Genomic DNA, 21749 nt, shown 5'->3' with positions numbered 1-21749 from the left:
GAACTAAACATCCAGATTTGATATAGAGATGTTCTTTTTTCACCGCTGTTAACCAGCATACACCAGTTTGCCTGTTATTTAGATGCACTTTGTTTGATCAAAGTGATACAGAAGGCTAACCCAGTCTTACCCTATTTGGAAAACAACAAAAAGAATAAACTCTCTGTATTTCAGCCTCCTTCATTTACCTGGAGAAGTAATTCCTCACTGTCCTCTAGGTAATATTGTTGCCAAGAACCCAAACCATCTCTAGCCATAAGGGATTGAGAAGTCGAAGCAGTGCAGCAGGTGTCCACTTTTTAGCCAAGGGACAATCCTGACTCACACTGCTAGACTGCTCTCAATACCTGCATTCATAATTATACCTAACGCCATTCTGTGGGAACATACACATCCCTCTATCAGTCAACAGAACGTGATACAGTCATTAACAGACCAAAAGAGCTTTTGCTGGGTGATCCAAGCTGCATTATGCCTCCAAAATGAACTGTGCAGACAACAAACCAAAAAAGAGCTATCCTCCTGGGGCATATGATAACCTGTGAGCAAAAGGGGTCAGCAGCAACATGTCACTTCCCCTGTATCAATCCCAAGAAGCGACAGAAGTAGTGAATTAACTTTTGTCCCCCACAGTAACAACCAGAGGTGCTGATGTAGTGTGCTACTTTTTCTGGACCTAGGATTTCTGAAAGTGCATTGCATGACTGCATCCTGTACAGCCAGAAAAGAAACAAGCCATTCTATTTCAGCAATATTAAGCTTACTCACATTTCAAAGTTAATATTCGGACACAAAATAACTTTTAAGGAAGAAGCTTAGTCTGAAAAGAAGTAATACTAATTAATAGTAGTGGCACAGATATCAATAGGTGAGAAGTTGCAGGAGATTAAAGCTTTCAATTTAACATGCACTGAATTTTTAACATTATTTTAAAATAAACAGAAGACAACTGACAAAAAACCTGAGGACAGAGTCCTCTCTCGACTCCAACTTCCAGTTGCAGGAGAATTTAGCTGGTAAAAGTTTTCAGTATGTCTGCAACATTCTTCCAGTATTCTTGAACCATTCTTCACTGCGCCACAGTATTTTGGATACTATTAAAATAAATTAATATGATGAAATTGATTTTTTTAACATCCCCCCCATAAGCAACGAACCCAATGGACGATCAGTGTGGTCACGATCCCTTTGGTCAAGCAGTCCAAGCTGTTGCACTGTGAAGGTCATCTTGGGGCCAAAAGAAAACCTACAGGTTAGATGCGTAAGTTGTAAGGTCTCTACTTCTTGCCCATCATAACCTTGTACATGGATGAGGCTTGAAATTAACACTTTCAATAGCAGTAGATCTTTACTCACACAAGGCTTGGAAAGATGTTACCCGTACTGCATGGATTATAACTGCACTTTCCTGGGCAAGCTAATGGGGATAGTTCCCAATTCTCTGTGTCTGCTACTGGCTCAAGACTTCCTTAACAGGGAACTTGGATCATTAAAGAAGATTTATCTATATCTCTTTCAGTCATATCAATGATAGAGAGCCACTTTTTTCCCCTGAAGCCTCTGAATTTAAAATAAATACTACCTTTAGATCTAGCTCCCTGAGCTTTTTTCTCGTTTATCAAATATCTTAATTACTCCCCCATTGTCTTCTCCTTCCCCGCTTACTGCTTACAATCAATTGCTTATCACTTTACCTCTGACTCTGCATTGTGAGGTTTTGTTTGTTTTAAAGAGAAATGGATCCATACCATGACCTTTCTGTTTCACTTGATTAGATTATGATTGCTTTGCTACCTGTATAGAATTCGTAACACTGAAAGTAGACAATTTATATACTGAGATACAGCAAAAGATGTTGACAGTGCCAAACAAAAGACTTGTAACCTTTGATCTCTGGTCTGCAACGCAGCTTTATCTTTTAAATGGCTTTTCAAATAAAAAAGCATTAAATAACACAATTAATGGTGCATTACAGATCTCCGAGTTTTATCTTTCCTTAAGGTCCAATATGACACTGAAAACGTTAAAAAAGAGTTTCAATCGCCAATTAGATAGCTCAGTCTAAAAATTTCATGGCCAACTCTCCTTACAGCTAACTAAAAGTTCTCACTTAGGAAGTCTTGACTGACATTGCAAGCTCTTGGGACCCAACCATGGAACAAAGAGGACCCACTACTGAAGAATGCACATAGGTCACTGCAAGCAGATGAAAGGTTTTGACAAACCGTAATTGCTATGCAATAAAAACGTTAAAATTATTTGCCTGCTCAGGTTCACGCATGAGTAAACAGTGCTCTGACATCAGTAAGGGAAGAAAGCCCTACATTAAGGACACATGAAAGAATCTGAACTATAAGGAAGTAAATGAATAAAGAACAACGCTACATGTCTGAAATCAGAAAAGACAAGCAAAGCACTAAAAGGCAGGCCTTTGAAAGCATACCAATTCTTAACCTCAGGACGGACAGGGACAACATCCCTCTGAAGCAGCGCTAGGTTACCTGACTTGCCAAACATTAACCCGTTTGTGTCTGCCCAGATAATCACCCTCCTACTGAAATCTCAGAGAAGAGCAGAGGTCTGCACCAAAACACAGCAAGTATTCTAAACTGGTCTGAAGTACACAGTCTACCCTGAGGCCAGAAGGGGATGCAGTCCTTATTATGAAAGAGTGAAACACTAGATCAGTAATTAGGATGGTGTCTCAGTATGACCTTGTGATTGTGAAAAACTTTGGCATAGAAGTTTCCTGTATTCACAGCCAATGCTGTGGCCCTCAAGAACATTTTGCTACCTGAAGAGACAATGAAAAAAGCTAACCAGCCCTCATGGACTTAAAGCAAAGACCTACAGGAAGACATGTCATTCCTAATTTATCTTGTCACAGTGAGGTGACAAAGTGTCACACAAAGTGGATGTGACCTGTTAACAGTCCCTCTCAGTCTGTTTCTTCTGGTCAGGTATTTGACTATCAATCCCAACATTAAGACTACCAGCTGTGAGAAGAGCAGTGGTGGCAGCAGAGAGCAATTTCCACTGGGAAGTACAGGTCCCTCTGCACAGCAATGCAATGCAAAAGGTCAGGGCTTTTTGCTTTGCTTTTGTTTTCAACAAAAAGGGTGCTTAAAGCTAGTAATGGTCACTGATACCAGTTTTCCCAGTATGAGCTGAACTTCTGATGAACTGCTTAAGCAGCCTTGCTGACTAGAGCAGTTGCCATTACACAGTTGATTCCCAGAAGAGTGAAGTTTCCATATGGTTTGAGATTAGGGTAAACAATCTCATAGCTTTCTAGGAAACTAGAAAATAGACAGGAGAAGGTAGACGCAAACATTACCAGATGTGGTTAAGCCAGTCATGTTTTTAAGGAAGTCAAGATCCTATCTTTCTATATTCCAGTATGGGATTGGGTCATCTTGAATACAACAGTTTTCAGGCACGTACTTCTTACAACTACTAAATGCCTGTTACTCATAGAAACAATCAGATCAAATTAAGATGAAAGATGGATGGCTGTAGGAATGAAAGACCTTTCACCACAGCCACTCGCTCTCAGCTGTTTTGAGCATGTTTACAGAAGGATATAGATCTTTGTAAAGGGCTGATAGGAAAAAATTGCCTTCTGTATTTTTACAGGACATCATTCCATTAATTTGGACTGTATAAGAGGTAAAAATGCTAAAAATAAAACCCAATAGCTGACTAGTGCCTCACTGCCACGAGTAGTAAGAAATAAGAGATGGATGAGACCTTCCATTATTTAGAAATCTGTGCTGCAGAAACACTGGAATCTTGCATTTGTGAGATTAAATGAATAGCAAACATATAACCTGGGCACACCTAAATCCAGGAAGAAGGTTTTATTCTTAGCCACAGAAACTGAGATTTTATTTATGCCATCGTAATTAGAAAGCCAATGATATTACATTATTACAAGACTATATCAAGTAAATCATTGAAAGACTAAAAGTTTCCTATAACAGTTAGAAATAATGGATACTTTATCAATACTTGCTGCAGAAGACATCTTTGCTTAAGCGTTAACATCCCATTCCCTGAATTAAAGTGGAGAAGCCTGGAAGTATTTCAGAATTTCAAGGCCAGCCTTCAGGAAAATGGTCCTTAATTACTTAAGTAGTATTACAAAAAAGTCATGAGAAGTCAAAGTGAAGGAAGGATTATTTCCAAATTTGGAAGTATTTGTTGTTTGTGAAATAAATTCAGATCTTCACTCAAAATCATACCAGTTTCTATCAGGCAACATAAAAGTTAATATTGGTAAATTAACTGCATATAGAATGGCACGATTATTTCTATACTGCCCTTTTCATGGGAAAAACTCCAATTCTGCAGAAGCCACTGACAAATATATATATATATAATTTTCTATTTAAAAATTCTAATAAGCAGAACACTGGTTATTATATCATGTATTTTGTAACATCCAATAATCAAGCTGTAACTTGATATTCTGAAGTGAATAAAAATAAAATACTAAACCACTAAATATTAAGAAATAAAAATAAAATAACCTAAATAGTTTTCCTGGTGTAATTATAGCTAAAAATATTTCATTTAACTATAGCTTTTCATTTTTTCTTTTAAAAGTAAACAAGAACAGCAGCTTTGAAGATGCAGAGGATTTTCCATTTTAGTTAAAGTCGGCATTCTAGAGTGCCATACCAGACAATACCCCTTCTAGAAGCATTAATCCTGATCCCCGTAAGTCCAGTTTATGCAGGGAGAAAGCACTTTCATTCATTATGCTGTAAACAATACAATAGCAATATGCATTTATAAGACTTGATTCATATTCAGTAACTACTTAGGGAAAATGACTTCTTAGAAATCTTAGGCACATCCTTTATTCAAATACAAGCGGTAGTTCTGAAGTCCCCAAGAAAACTATTCAATTTTTTTTCCTCAAAATTCTACTTCATCTGTTGGCACAAAGCAGCACTATACAGTAAGGTCCTTCAGGAGCTATTGGCACAGATGATACAATACATAGTTAAATTAGGATGACTGAACACGTGCTAGGTAAACAGTGATGGTTAGTCTAACATTTTGTTGGGGGGGGGATGATAGAGGGTAACTATTTCTCCTTCTTGCAGGTTCTCCCAAAGTCACTATAAATGACCCTGAGGACACACCGCTGCGAGCCCTTGGCAGCTGATTCCTCTCAAGCACTAGCGAACGTGAGTAAGAGCAGCCCCAGCCGAGCACTGTGCAAACTCCACTCCAAGCACTGAACACCGATTGTCTGCCCATCTAATTCCAGATCAGAAAAGCTACACCTACCGTACAGACAGACACGTGCACACACCAAGAGTAAGTTACGGCTGTGTGAAAACTGTTAGGAAGCTTTGCACACAAAAAGGCACGTTTTCTTTGGCGAGTATCAGATCTGGGCTCAACCCAGCAAAAGGTATGATTCTGATGCATGGGTCAGGAAGTCGTTTTCTCCTCTGAATTTCCCAATTTTCAAGTGCTTAGAAGTTTGATCAATGTTTTAGAAAGATCCATCATTTTAATTTAGCAGGTTAATTCTCCATTAACTATCTCTATTGTATTTTGCCAATGAATTAAACATGTTTATGAATATATTCACATGATTTAACTGAAATGCCATTTGCACAAAAAGACAAATTTTCTCCTCAAATGAACTATGGACTATATATAGGTTTATTATATCTAGTAAGCAGCACAGTATCCTAGACTTAAATTTTTCAGGCTAGTCCTATCTACACCTGACAAGAGGAAACTAAATAATATCAAATAAAGCATTCGGTTATTTGCCATAAAAATTGAAGCAATAACTCAAGTATTACTCAGTAAAGGTTATGTCCTGCAAAACGCGAATATAACAGCAGCCTTGGAGGCAAAGAAGATATGTACTTATTGTAATGAAATTTAATATTCTTGATGCTTTTTTGCTCAAAGGGCTTCCTTAAGTAAAGAGGAAAAAAAAAAAAAAAGAGTACTGAAGATAATTACCTGCAGTTTTAAGAAAGCCTCCAGGACACACACATTTTAAAATAGTGAATGTCTCAAAAATAAAATTACAAAACCCTTTATAGTGCTGATAAAGCCTACATGGATTTCAGCTACGATTTGGATAACATTAGCACTTGTACCACTCATGTTCTACAGAAGTAAATTATACACTGATAAAAAAAAATATCTTCGAGAAAACTTAAAATGCTTTTCTCCCAAAATAAATTTCTTAACAAATATTAAATTTGTTTAGTCACATAATCAACCCTACAAATTAAACTAAATTTGTTGTTCTGCGACATGCAACTAAATCACAACATTTTTAAAATGTACCGTCAGGATTTTGCATACAATTTAATGCAATTCGTGACTTCCACAATTGAACTGAGAACTCAAACATTTCAGAGTAGTTTACTGTTCAACACTGGGTTCACTTTCAAATTAAGCCTAAATGCAGTATAGAAATAGCCAACAAACTCTTACATATCAGGTGACTCAAGATCTTAAATAGACCATTATCCTGAACTTCCCCCAGAAAACAGCACCAGAGTTAAGAAGGGGACTGGTGAAGAATCAAACTTCAAGAGATATTTAACTACTTTGTTGTGAGGTGTTTTTTTCTCCCCTGAAATAGTATGCTATTATATACATGTATAAGAATGGAAAACAATTTTCTTTGACTTTTTATATTCCCTATATAGGAAACGAAAATTATCTTCTCAATCAATTCACTCAGTTAGCAGTGACAAAACATTAAATACCTGGCAAATTACTAACATTTTTAAGCTCTACTTTCTCAAAACCAACTTATTAAAAGCCTGAAACAGTGTTTTCTGTAAACCTAATTTCATTTATTACTTTAAAATACTGGTACCCAAACTGAGACTCACACAAGTTACTTCAAAGGGACACTGAAAAAATGTCTGGTTCACTGCCTTTCCCTCGGTGTTTCCTACCTGACCAACTGCTCCCAGCCTTCTGTCTGAAGAACCAGTGTCTCCTGCAACCATGCAGTTCAGCCACAGCTGAGAAATGCTGCTGTGACCTCCACCCAAGTCAAGGTAGGATTTTGAGCACACTCCCTCCCTCAAACATGCAGAAACCAAAGCTACAGCTGACAGTGCACTAGCCTTTCTTTTTGCTGGTGGTAAACACAAAGTGTAAGAACGCCAACCTAAAAACACACACAAAAAATATTTAAAGCATTAGTATTATGCCTGTACCTTTCAGATGAAAATACAGACTGTTTTCCTTTGAATTCAGGTGGAAGTATTGTTTTTTCTAATGCTAACGAATAGCAACAGGAATTTAAGAAGCAAAAGAAATAAAGTTCTTCATAAAAGAGAACATTTTGAAAACTCTCAAGGAAAAGCATTAAAGAAGTCGAAGCAAGAAGAGCAGACCTCTGCCCTTGAGAAAATTCCAGTATTAATATAAACGTATCATCAAATATCTGGTTTTCCAAAAGTTGAGTGCACTGATGATTGAGAAGTCTTTTCTGTGTGCAGATGACAGCAAACCATAGTTGCTACTGTGGTAACAGAAAGACTCAAATTCACATACACCAGGAACACACTAACAGAACCTTATCAATCTACATTCAGTGTCCATACGCTATTACAGATTACTTTTTTAAAATAGGTAATTACCTTGAAAATCCAAAATCAAAACATTAATACTCAAGCTATGAACTGTCAGCTACTTTTTATTTTTTTTATTTTAACACAGCAAAACCAACCTCATAAGGAATAGTTATTATCACATACAGAAGACTGAAAAGGGGGCAACTCTTGCATTTTACCATAATAGGACTTCTACTTAGAGGAAGATATTATCTGAATATCCTTTTACTTTAGTCTGTCAGAGACTGGCATACTGGACCCCTGAAGTCTCAGTTGCCTTTCTGTATTTTATTGACCAAAAGTCTATCCTTCTCTTCCTCCCAACTAGACAGTTGGTAGCAATGCCAAATCTGTAAAAGGAGAAGAAAATGTTAAGATGGGTAGCAGCATTAATTATCAGTCATCATCCAGTACAGACATTACACGAGGCTTCCGAGATACTGACTCCAAGTCCTGAATGGTAATTTACTGATTTCCTCCCCTGGGGAAGCGGGGGGGGGGGGGGGGGTGTAAGGAAAGTTCACTCTTTATACTAATATCAGCTAATGCAAAGCTTAGATTACTTCCTCTCACACTTCCAGATTGTTATCCTCAGCCTAAACAATCGCTCTGGATACAGTCCAAAATGTTCTTTTCAGCACCACAGGACAAGACGGCTCAGTTACATGACGGACTTCGGCATGAAGGGCAGAAATCTTTGTACAATGAATCGTTGCCTTCACAGAAAAGGAGAATTCCAGGGGAAGGCTCAGAGAGCCTTAAGATTGCCTTACATCATCCTTAGTACGAGATTCAGGAAATGACTGCAGAGGTGCGCAGCCATCTGGCAAAACCGATTTACTCATGCATCAGTCCCTGTTATCTTTCAAGCAAGCACAAAATGCAAAGCTGTTGCATTTGCACAGAACAGCACAGAAGATCAGAAGTACAGGGTTCATATTAAATAGTAATCCATTCTTAAGCACAGTGCAGTATTTCTCAATTTGCTGCACTTTTTAAAGTTACATTCTTCAGGAATGTAATTAAAGAAAGATATTAGCTCATCTTACGCTGTGCCAATAAAGTTGAGAACTTGCAAATGTACTGCTTTCTCTATGCTTCATAAATACTTTTTCATGTAAGAGGACTGAAAAACAGGTTTATATTCAAAGACACTTAGTTTTTATCTCAATTTCTTACTAGATACTATCGTTTCAGCTATAGCATTTGTACTTATTGAAGATTAATACAAGAACAATAAGCACATTTATAACAGATTGTTACAGTAACTTTGTTCAGTGTAATATGTAGGAAGATTATTATTTGAACTGTCTCTGGCAAAAATAGCTACAATGTAATTTTTGTATTAACAACTATACTTCGTTTTATCTATGGATCTCTTTTTAAAAAATTAAGCACCTATTTTAAAACCTTTTTCAATCTCAACATGTTTTAACATACACACTATCTTTGTATAGCCACCAAATTTGTAATCTTCTGAAAGATACTGTGCCAAAATGTATTCATTTGTAATCCCACTAATCCACTGAAATTAAATTGTGACAATGGAAACCTCAGATAGTATCTTGAAAATATTCAGAGTTAGAATAATCAGTGTCCTTATATCAGATATAAATTAGAAAAAGTATATACTACTGTCTACAGCTTATTTGGAAAACTGTTTTAAAACAAAACACTCCTCCATACCCCAAAAAGCTTTAAGGATTGTATTTATGTTTTCAAGTCAACGCAGAAGTGGAAACTCACCAGACAAGGCAACAGTATCTCTTGATAGTTTTAAAATCAACTTATATTGTCGCAAGTTGCCTGATTAGTGCACTAGAACTTGTATGTTCATTGCAGAACCACAAAATGGTTTGTGTTGGAAGAGACCTTAAAGATCATCTAGTCCAACCCCTCTGCCATGGACAGGGACATCTTTCACTAGATCAGTTGCTCAAAGCCCCATCCGGCCTGGCCTTGAACACATCCAACAATGGGGCATCCCCAGCTTCTCTGGGCAACCTGTTCCAGTGTCTCACCACCCTCATCGTAAAAAATTTCTTTCTTATGTCCAATCTAAATCCACCCTCCTTCAGTTTAAAACTGTTGCCCCTTGTCCTGTCACTACAGGCCTTGGTAAAAAGTGTCTCTCCATCTTCCTTATAAGCCCCCTTTATATATGTATAGAAGGGCCACAGCGAGGTCTCCCCAGAGCCTCCTCTTCTCCAGGCTGAACAACCCCAACTCTCTCAGCCTTTCTTCATAGGAGAGGTGTTCCATCCCACTGATCATTTTTGTGGCCCTCCTCTGGACCTGCTCTAACAGGTCCATGTCTGTCTTGTGCTGGGGACCCCAAAACTGGACACAGGACTCCAGGTGGGGTCTCACCAGAGCAGAGCAGAGGGGCAGAATCACCTCCCTCGACCTGCTGGCCACGCTTCTTTGGATGCAGCCCAGGATACGATTGGCTTTCTGGGCTGCGAGCACACATTGCCAGTTCAAGTCCCATTTTTAATTGACCAGTGTCCCCACAGTCCTTCCCTATCAATTCATACCCCAGCCTGTATTGATACTGGGGATTGCCCCAGCGCAGGTGCAGGACCCTGCACTTGGCCTTGCTGAACTTCATGAGGTTCACATGGGCCCGCTCCCCCAGCCTGTCAAGGTCCCTCTGGATGGCATCCCTTCTCTCAGGTGAATCAGCTACACCGATCAGCGTGGTGCCATCTGCAAACTTGTTGAGGTGGCACTCAATCCCATTGTCTATGTCACTAATAAAGACATTAAATGGTACCGATCCCAATACAGACCCCTGAGGGACACCACTTGTTATTAATCTCCATTTAGACATATTAATCTACCAGTATAATTAATACACTGGAAATATAATTAATACACTGGAAATATGTATTTATTTTTAACAGTAAGGTTTTTCCATGAAATTCCATGATTTTCATCTAAAATGAAAGCAACTGTTCCTACTATAGGTATTTCCTATTTCAGACCATATTTCAGTGCAACTATTACTGATCCTGGCTTAAGAGGTAGCAGAATGATAGCAACTTTTGATTAAAATGTAAGTCTGGAGTGGAAACTTCATAACCTTGTGAAAAAACAAATTTTGTTGTCTAGACCAGGATAAAATACAAAGAAAACTAAAGCTCAGATTCTCTGAAATACTTTAAAACAAGTTTGCCCTTGCATGTATTGACAGTTCAGCATTACAGGCAAATAAGTTGCTCATACCTTGCACTTGAAGACATTATTTCTAATCAAATCTTTGTTTTTCCAAATATGGATGACAATGGTGCCGTGCTAAGAGCATCTGCAGATGCAACCTGCAGAACATTCACTCTTTCCAGTACAAAATTAATTAGTTTATAAGAATGCTATTTTATACTACTTTCTATAAGTCGCTAGCTTTGTTAACCAATGTTGGATAGGCACTGGACATCCAGCCTAAAGTTGTTTCCATTTATCCATTTCCTGATATACTTTCAGTTTCCTCCCCACTTAACCCAATGACAAAATAATTACTTTGGAATGTCTTATAACATAGTCAAAGTAGATTTTCATCTTTTCCAATGCCCTTAACCAAGAAGGTGGTGGCAAAGGAAGCCTGAAAACATTGATAATGTAAATTTTAGTGTTTCATAGTTGACTTCTTTTTTTTCTTCTCAAAAAAGCATTCACTTTGTAAATAATCTTTGGGGTTTAAACATCAATGCCAGAATGGTCATAAGCCCCCAAACTACTACTAAGGCTTTGGTTTAAATATTTATTTCCATTTTGTAGGAGGAGAAATATAGAATTTCAGGTTACAGGGTAGTGAAAAAAGCCTAAAAAGCACTCAAACCAGAAGACAGGGGGAGAAAAAGCAGTGGAAATCTTTTGGAACTTTTCTGCTTTTCTCCAGTGTTTGGCTGACTGATTACTCAGATTCACCAGTTCTCTGAACTTAGAAAATATCTACGGAATCTAATGCCAAGAGCTAAATTTCAACAACAAAAAAGGAATTTCACCTATCCTTGTTGTCCATAAGACCAACTGTATGTTTAGCAATTTGAAAACTTATGCTATTTTATTTCCTTAAACACCAACTTTAAATACTTATTTCTGAACATCCAAGCTTAATCCATTTCAAACTAAATAAATTAAAAAAAAGAAACCCATCAGTTCTAAATTGCATAATTCAGAATAAAAAGTGTTTAGTCACAGCTATGAGCCAAACTTTTAGAACTGCAAAAGGTCATTCTTTTAGACAACCTTGGTACATGAAGCAATGAAACATATGCAAAAGTTTCCTTTGCATGAACAATTCTATTTATTATTATTATTTATAATTCTAATTATTTACCATTCTGACTAATGTGGTGTCATAATAAATGAAATAAAGACTTAAATGTTTTTTCCCTTTAGGGAAGAAGCAGAGAAGAGAGGGGAGGGAAGACAAGGGGGAATTTAGCACTGCCTCCACCTGCTTGCAAAAGGTCAGGGTATGGAAATGTAACACTGACCAAAACAAATATCTCAACTGAATAGTCCTCATGGGTATAATTTTACTTCCAGTTGTGGTTTAATAATGAATGGATTCTTTCCTCAAAAGACACCAATTTCTCTTTTACTTACTGTATTAGAAAACTGTCTTAGAAAACTTAGGTTTTCCTAATACCTAAGTATTAGGTTATACTAATAATAAGCCTGTGCTAAAATGTGTTCTAAAATCTCATACCGTAATCAAGGGTGTGCTACAGTGTTAATAAAATGTTACTAAATAACAGCAAGGGGAAAAAAAGCTGATCACTGTAAAGCACTGAAGAAAACAGTAAATGATAAATGATAATGCCAATCTCTGATGCCTTGTGGGTTAAAAATACAGGCCCCAGGTTCTAGCTGCGCTGGATGCTCATTTTGACAGGGTGAAAGGAATATGGCTTCGCTCCATATCACAAAGTGACAAATTCTGTGGTGTTTACATAAATCCCTCCAGCCAAGAAAAGGTGATCTGTTTATTTAATTGGGCAAATGACAACAGTCCTTACTTTACTTTCTTTACGTATCTTAAAGGAAAAGAGAACATTGTCCTCTTCATTGTGCAGCCCTTTGATATATACACTCACTTAAACAGCCTTAGTGCAATGAGTAAATATATTATATATACAAACCCCCCCATACTTTTATTTAATAATTCTCCAGAGAACTTCCATTCTCAGCTCTTTGTTTTAACAGATTAAGACATCTCCTACAGAAGGAAATTACTAGAGCACATAGCGGTGACTTACTATATGGATGTGCCTTTTCATTCTTGTGTTTATTTGTTCATGGATATCTATCCTTATAACTACATTTGACAGGACTCTTAGTGCACAATAAATAGATTGAGGACATCAAGAGGAGTAAGGTCTACAGAGTATTACTTGTACACTTACTTCCCTTGCTCCCAACTAAACTCACTACGTTGACTGTAGTAGAATAACTTAGAAAAATATTAAGTATCAGCTGTCTAAACTAATAATGGTCAACTCTATGGCAATGAATTTGTTTTGTTTCTAAATAACTTTTTACCAATTTTCAAGATATTACAGGGGATTGTAATATAGATAGATAAGAGTTCTGGGTAAACAGTTAGCCTCCTTATCAAAGAGGAGATACAAAGAGGAACCAGGACAAACAGATGTTTGATTGTGATTCTCATGGCAAACTATAGAGAATTCTATAAAGCTACCTTTTTACAAGGAACTGCCCAAAACAAATGCATGGAGAAAAACCAACCAAGCAAGTTTAGTGTAACACATTTTAAAAAAAAAAAAAAAAAGTTGAAGTCTTTTTTTCCAAACCTGGTTTAGAACAATTCACTCTGTTCCCAGGGATATAGCTTTTTCATACAATATTTTCCTTATTTGTTAACACACTTTTGACATGATACACTGTTTCAGTTCTTCAGACTTGCCCTGTAACTATATCAGCCAGAACAGAACCTAGAAGAAAAATCAACAAAAGCTACTCCCAGTCCATCCATTACTATTATGATGTGATCACAGTAGAACCAGTTTCTGTATCTTCATTAAAATTTCACCAGTACTTTTTATAAGTATGAACTCTAATAAAATTTATATCAATAACACATTAGTTCCAAAGTCAAAGTAATTTGGGCATTTAAATAACCCTAAAGAGAACATCCATACAAAGCTGAGTGAGTCCATATAAATCTGCCCTAAATTTTAGCATAGAATAACCAACATTGTCCCATCAAAAACGGAATGTCAGCCAGTGGCTACAGCTAGGAAACAATTTGGTAGGACAGAGACAGCTACCACCTGAAGCAGCAGGCTAGCCAGCTCAGTTGGATGCATTCACCTTCATCTTCACTTTCAATCAACTTCTAGGGACAGGAACTTCGTTTTTAAGCTAGTCCATGAAATGGCATTCCTCAAGAAAACATGGCATCCCTTTTCAAACTGAAAAGTAATATAACAGATCAATATGATTATTTGCAGATCATTTCTGATCTGTTGGCCATAAACACACTACTGACTTTTGGAAATGCATACAGCATTTTGATAGTTTATTGTTTTCTACTTTGTAGATATGGTTGTTAATTTGTTGTTTTGTCCCGTTTTATCAGTTGTCTTTCTTTCTCTCCAATGAGCTTTCAAAAAATGGATTTCAAGTGGAGCTGTACGTTATACAACATATCCACACTAGAATCAGAAGAAAAAAGACAATTGTCTTAATGATCCCATCTTCTTTCCCTGCCATGAGCAGTACCATGCCTAATTTTCCTCCAGCCTAGAACTTCTTTGGATGAAACCCTGTTAGAAGAAAGTCAACATTCCCCATTTCATTTGCGGATTTTCTTTAAACCTCTCCCTCGATTTATAGATATAAATCTCAAATTTATATAACCGTCACCCTTTTCCCCAGCACAATCTTCTATTCACAACAGATACTGCTCATATAACCTGCTGCAGTAATCACATAAGAATGCCGTGGAAGTTGTCAATTTAAGTGTGGATTACTAAATGCAAGATCATTATTGCATTTAGACTGACGAGGAATGATTCTCTGCAGCGTGTTGAATCTCATCTAATTTTAGATCTTTATTGAAATACCATAATCAACCTCAGGTAAGAGTGACTGCGTCTATTCAAGATATGATTGAATTTAATTAGTTACAAGTGGTGACCTCTATATTTCAAAATATGCTACCTGACAAAATTTAGAACAATTGGCTGCAATTTTTCAGTGTGCCTTTTCTTCACGTATCAATACATTGCTTTATTACTATACCACTTTTTGTGCAGCTACATTTCAGAAACTCCACACAAAGCTGTGACTACTATGTTGGAGGTTAATATGGGAAACTGGAGACTTCAAAGAAAGTTGAACGTATTCTTATGTGAAGCTCTGAGTTTCAGACCATCTGTGGATTTAAAGCCTCGCAGTCTGTTATATCAATATAAGTATAGCGCAGTAAAACAATTAAGCTTCTAGATGTGTGTTTAATTAAAAAATTAAAGCAGTTCTACAGGAGGTCTAGACTGCATATACTGTAACTCATATGCTCATGACTGGAACTTTTTTTGCACTATTATTTTAAGCATTCCGATTATATTGCAGTAAGTTCCAGTATATCATCCTTTCTGTCAATGCTTCCAGTACTCATTCCCTTCAAGAAAGGCAATTTATTAACTGCTATGTCCCCATACCTGAAAGTGCTTACTTGCTAACATTCACAATGGTTACTAAAGGGAAGAGAAAACACAGAAACAAAGATTTTCAGACATGGAAGGTCTTTAAATTTATCAAGTACTTTTTGTGCCTTTACAGTCACCCTCAAAGTCCAGTCTATTAGAAGTAGACTGCTAAGGACATATGGAGGCAGTTTTTTTAAAGTCAATCTGTAATCAAAATATTACATTTATGAGCTCTGGGGAAAAAAAAAAATAGTATCTCACTATTACATTAGAAGCAGTGCTTTCTTAAAACAGTCATTAAAAAACAATCTTTGCCAGCCAAATCCAATTCCAATGCATATTATGGGGATCTCTAAATACAAAGCTTTCCTAAACTAATTTAGTGAAGCAAGACTGGCAGGAAACGAATTAAAATCAGCATAGCTGAAGGTTTTACATCACAAAACAAAATTTATATCCCTGTTCCTACTGTAATTACCCTACAATCAACAATGTACCAAAAAACCCATCAAATGACTGAGAATCTAGCTCACTGACAACTATCACTGCATTACCTTTAATCTAGCTGGAATTATGGCCAAGGTACCTGCCCAATGAATACATATTTGTGACAAACATGACCTGCCACTGGTTATCATTACTACTGCGTAAATGCAGCTGGAATAACCTCACCTGTACCTGACTAAATCCTCAGAAGCTGCAGAAGAGAAGACTTCAGTGACTACACCTACACTCTGGGAAGTTAGCTCTTTTGTATACGATATATTAATTCTTCGGTAATTTTTCCCCTCCTGCCTTTCCCTCTCCCCTCCCTCCTGATTGGGGGGATCAACTGTGTCCCAAAAGCTCTATCGCTTAAACTTCTAAGGAAATTGCTTAGTTGAGAGAAAGCTGAAAAAAAGTCTTTAGATTAGAGCTATGCAAGGTAAGAAATGTAAAGGTACAAAGACAGGTTTGTTAGATTCAAAAGGAAGAACGTGGAAAGGTGCAAAACTGTAAAAGAAAGTGATATGGAGTCTGAAGAGGATAACCCAGCACCATCGAGGGTCTGTTACAGGTAGTGGCAGCCTCCCTTCTCCCACCTGACTGATGCCTGCCTGGCCAGCAGAGACTCTTCAGGTGTCCTACTGGAAGCTGTGAGTGTACTAGCTGTTTTTAAATCCTACCTATCCTTTGTGCGTGTTAACTAATAAGTAATTAGTTTGCGGTCAAGTATACCCTCTTTGCACTCTAAAACACGCGTGAATAAAGCGACCCTGAGATGGATGGTAAGAACACACATACCACGTTATCTGCATTTTGTAAGTCATGCTGATGTGCCAACTTTCCTTACATGCATCAGGCAAGGCTGCTGAAGATGTCAGAAGATCAACATGCCTTTAAGGAGTCAGATCCTGAAGCGAAGTAAATTACTATCTATTGACATCAGTAGACCTTTTTTCCCCACAAAATACAGCATGAAGCCTATGCACGATTTAAACACTGGGTGGCAGAGGCGGCCATTGTCTCAGCATCCAAGCATAGGTGTACTGTGCCATTTTGGATGCAAAAGAGCACCTGAGATACCCACATGAGGCTGGAACACAGGATAGGGAAGAGAAGCTTCAGGTGACCCACACCATTCTGGAGGGGCAGCTGGAGGACAGGCCATCTAAACTAGAACTAAAACACATGCTTTAGCACCTAACAGCTGTCCTATTTCTGCTGCAGTGACGGCAGGGCTAAAAGCAGTTTCTGAACTACAGTAGTTTATAACTCACTTTAAGAAAAACTGAAAAAAGGGTAGCACACAGACATGATCAGCTGCTCCACCAACAGTTCAGAAGACCGAGCTGGAGAGAACATCTGCTTAGGCAGCAGGGGACCAGCATGTCATCTGTTGCCCTGATCTAAATCGTGGCTTGTGGGACACAGCGTTTATACTCTGAACCCCACCTACAGCATTTCAAAGCACATCTGGCATGGATGTCACTTGAGACTTCATAAAACTGAAGGAGGAAAAGACTAAAGAAAAGAAGAGATTTCTCCCATTACATGGCTTAGTTAAGTAAATTTCATTTCCTCTACAGCATTTACAAGCCTTAATTCCCAAAACAGAGAGTATCACCAACAAATACAAACATGACAAAACCTGTAGGTGGACAGGCCAAAGGATTCCCACTAGTTATGATTTGGTGCCTTCGCAGAACCACCGAAGCATGGACACGTGACATCCAGTCTGAAAAAAGCACTGAAAACAGGGCCTCGAAAGAGATGCCAGGGATGTCTGCTGGCCCCAGAACCTTGTAACTAACATCATTTCTTGCTGATCATACTGCTGCATTCAAGGAAGCAGGACTTTGTAATTAAAACCAGAATGTAATTCAACCTCTGGCTTTTGTGCCAAATTCTTCTCCTAGATTGAGCAAGAAATTAAAATCTTGGCTAAGCGCTCAGGTGAAAAGGGTCACAGTATTAAAAAAAAAGACAAACCTAAAACAAAACTTAGGGCATCACATGATTTCTGCCAAGTTTTACTTCTACCATTATTCCTAAAGGCTCACAGAAATTTATCAATATACCTATTGTCCCTCAGAATTGGATTAGGAAGAATCTAACAAAGCCAAATGACAGAAGAGGAATACAGAGCCTTAAAAAAAAAAAAAAAATCAAAACAATATTCTCAGATCTCAATAAGCCTAGAAAGGCAGCATCATTTACACATTTTAATTATGTAGTGCTTGGGGGGGGAAAAAAAAAAAAAAAAAAGACGACTTATTTGCTAGGTAATACCTTGTTCTCAATTCTTTTTAAATTGTTTTGCCCGATTAGCATTTTAGACACATTTGCTATATGGAGAAATGAATTTAAATCAAAACACAATCAGCCACTCTAGTTGTGATCCCACCTGGTCTCCAGGGTCTACAGCATCACTTCTAATGAACTTGGCAGCTGAATATTCTTCGAATATCATTTTAAGAAGGAAAAATTGTTATACTTAGCCTGTGCTAAATTAATTACAAGCAGAACCCTTACTTAAGAGAGAGGGTGTTTACATGTATTTCAAGTGAGCTATCTTAAACAGGATCACAGTAGAGACAAGGCACTTAATTTACCACAAAAGTAACTGGACAGTGCCAGCTAGACTACAGGTCCAGAGTTTGTGGCATCCCTTTTACCTTACAGCATTTCTCTTTCATGAATTCAGGGATAGGAAAGCCACATTTGTAACAGGAAGCAAGATAAAGGATATAAAAGTTTGTTTTTAAAAAGTATTATTAAAATAAACTGCAATCCTCACTCAGGCTTTGTGGTTCTGGTTTTTGGGTTGGCAGCTGATGGGGGCGGGGGTGGTGGTGGTGGATACAGACACAGGGATGACCAGTAGGGGATGGAGATGAAGATTTGCCAAATCAACATGTTTGAGGAAAAAGCTGCCCAGTTCCAGATTTTAGAAAAACTGGAAAAATGTGCCAAAATTATGAAAGTGGAAGTTTATTTCTGAATCAGTTTTTTGTTGCTTTTTTAAAGCAGAATTTATAATACTTTATAATATAATTATATAATATAATATATTAATATTATTTATAATATATATTATTTTATAATACTTTAAAAAAATTAAGCAGAAAATATTCTTTTACTTATCCAGTTATTTTACCTCCAAATTCTCATTTTACTGAAACTGAGGTTTTATTCTCATGTAACAACACCTTGAACAGCATAATTTTTAAGCTGCTGTTTACAAGCTATCAAAAAGTTCACTTTTTGTACAACATTTGTATAAACATGGATTAAAATATATACAATTCTACTGCTCATTAAGTGTTGTCTCAAAGTCCGCAATACAAAACACACTTTTATCTTCTTAAGTTGCACTATGGTGCTAGAGGTGCAACATCCAGTTTGTCCTTTGAACAGTTTTACTACTGCTGTTCTTGGAGCTACTCTCTACTTAAGTGAATATTGCTAAAAATATAGTATTTAAAATATACCATGGATATAGTCCTTTTTTTTGCGTGTATATAGATCTTTTGCCACCTTCTGTTACGGTAAGTATTCACAGTTCCCTTCCCAGACAACTAAATAATCTTGCAAACGCTGTGAGACAAATTTACTTACGTCTTGGCTTTCAAAGAAAACGTAGATAGACTAAACTGATAAAGCAGTTGTTTCTTAATCTCTTCCATGGCAGAGAATTAGTTTCTCTCAATTCCAAAGTAAATTGAGCATTCTTTGTATTTGATGTTTAAGTACCTGTAGATTTAACAGTTCTTCCCACTACAGAAGGAAAGGGATTTAGTACAAGCACTGTACGGGAAAGAAGGCTGTACTAGCTGAAGAGATTTGTCTCAGCAAGCAAGCTTTTCTGTATACCATTCAATAGATTGTGTTTGGTGTCATTTATTTTCAGCAAACTTTGAACATCTGCAAGCAACTCGAGTCTCTCTCTCTCTCTCACAGATTTTTATACTCCCCTCTTTCAGACCAGAGCTGTTCATTCACTGGTATGGAAATTAGCGGGCATGTCAATAAAACCTAAATGAAAAACAAACCCCCAAAAAACAAACAACATTTTCAATAAAATGTCAGTTCTGATTCTTTCCCAATTTTGTTTGGGACCCGTACACACAAAAAAAGAGGAAAAAAAACCCTAACAAACCATTTTTTAATCAGTCCTGAGCAACTTAGAATAAACATGATTGTTATGGCTCTTAAGCCTTAAAATTTGACTATAAATACACACAGAATATTCTAATGTTTCAGATATTAGGACCAAGAAGCCCTTAATGACTAAAAACAGTTCACTGCACAGCGTGCTGTGCTTGAAGGGGAAGGAGGTTTTCCCTAGAAGTTTAAAAAAGGAAACCCAAACTTGTTGTTGCATTTCACTAGAGGGCAGGGCATGGGGAATGACATAGAAGGGATCCTCAGTCATCCAGAGAATTATTTTTTATTCATCAGTAGAGCATTGATTCAATTTCTCTGGTCTCTGCTATTTCCTAATCTCTTCTCTCCCCCTCACAGCTCTTTCCACTCCCCCTTTCCAGCATTCACTCTGGCGTCTATTCCGATCACATAGGATGAAAAGCAATTATGCAGCGGTGTCCCTCCCCAACGAGTACAAGCACATATCACTGACTGAACAGACCCGTGAAGGAAGTTCTTCAGTTCTGAATAAATGCTTAACATAGCAAGCTGCTTTCTAGGTAGCACTTGGCAGTTCCTTTCATTTACAAATCCTTCCAAAACACTCAATACCAGCACCACTTTCTTTCCCAATAGGAAGAACCTGCCTCTGCTTGGAACAGCGAAAGGTCCATAACTGCATTCAATCTATTTCCTCACTAGAGAAGTCAGTACCACACACTTGTTGATTATACATAAGCATAAAATGAAATAAAGTGTGAAACACCATTGTATTAATATTAAAGCTTTAAGATTATCTGAAATAGAATTTATTTGAATATGAATTTAAAGATTAATAGGAAGCAACTCAAACAAGAAATTATTATTAGACACACTAAAATGCATTTGTCATAATAATTAAAGTCACAATTCAAAAAATGCCCCCTGAATTAATCAGTTAAATTATCCCAAATAAAAAGTAAATAAAGAACAGCTCATCCTGTTAAGTAACATAGTGCGTAAGTCACTTATTACACTGGTCACTCAGTTTAATTGAAATTGTGAGTTACTGTGCAAGAGTTACCATTAAACAGTTGACCTTTGCTATGTAATATTACTTCTGCAATAGTGACCTTCTTAAACAGTTACAACCCCTATAAGCTATGAAACTGTCAGCCCCAAGAGTATAGCCTACGAGTACAAGAAGAAAAATCATCTTTGGCAATTAACTGAACATATGTAATTCTGATCCAAGGTTTAAGGACATCTGCAATGTAAGCATATCCAGTTAATGGCAATTTGATGCAAGTGAGGGAGAAAAACAGGGGAAAAACCAGTAAACTGAACTTGCAGCACACAAAACCTAACAGCTAATATATTAACAAGAGACCAGAACTCTACTGTCACCGAGTAGAGAGTAGATGAGCCACCAAAGGAACCACTCAAGTGTAACCTTGAAAGGGTTAAACCAGAACTTTGTAATTGATAAGAAGGGCAAACAAGATTATCATGCATCTCAAGGGGGAAAAAAAGCAAATTTATCATAGAATAAGAGGTGAGTGACACTGTATAGAATTTATTAAGAAATGCTTTAAGCAGATTGTGAGCTTGTGCAAAACTTGTTGTGGGATGTTTAGGGGAATAATCAAAGACAAGGAAAGGGAGGAATCAAGGTGGTTCAGGGATGAACAAACATAGGAAAAATGGGAGGAGGAGACTGAAATAAGCTAGCTGCCTGTGCCTGTTTCTCCATTTAAACCACTGAAATATTCAGCATACAAATAAATCCCCTTGCCCCCAATACCTCAGAGAATACAAAGTAAACAATATTAAATGCTAATCA

At 37.2% G+C, this 21749-nt stretch overlaps 1 protein-coding gene across 2 annotated transcripts in view; it reads right to left on the bottom strand.

The window, feature by feature from the left end:
* Window positions 1-21749, bottom strand: part of GBE1 (1,4-alpha-glucan branching enzyme 1) — a 177102-nt gene that overhangs the window by 79001 nt on the left and 76352 nt on the right. The window lies entirely within an intron of this gene.

Source organism: Aptenodytes patagonicus, chromosome 1 (genome assembly GCF_965638725.1).
Source record: "Aptenodytes patagonicus chromosome 1, bAptPat1.pri.cur, whole genome shotgun sequence".
Lineage (NCBI taxonomy): Eukaryota > Metazoa > Chordata > Aves > Sphenisciformes > Spheniscidae > Aptenodytes > Aptenodytes patagonicus.
This window is presented reverse-complemented; position numbering and strand designations above follow the sequence as displayed.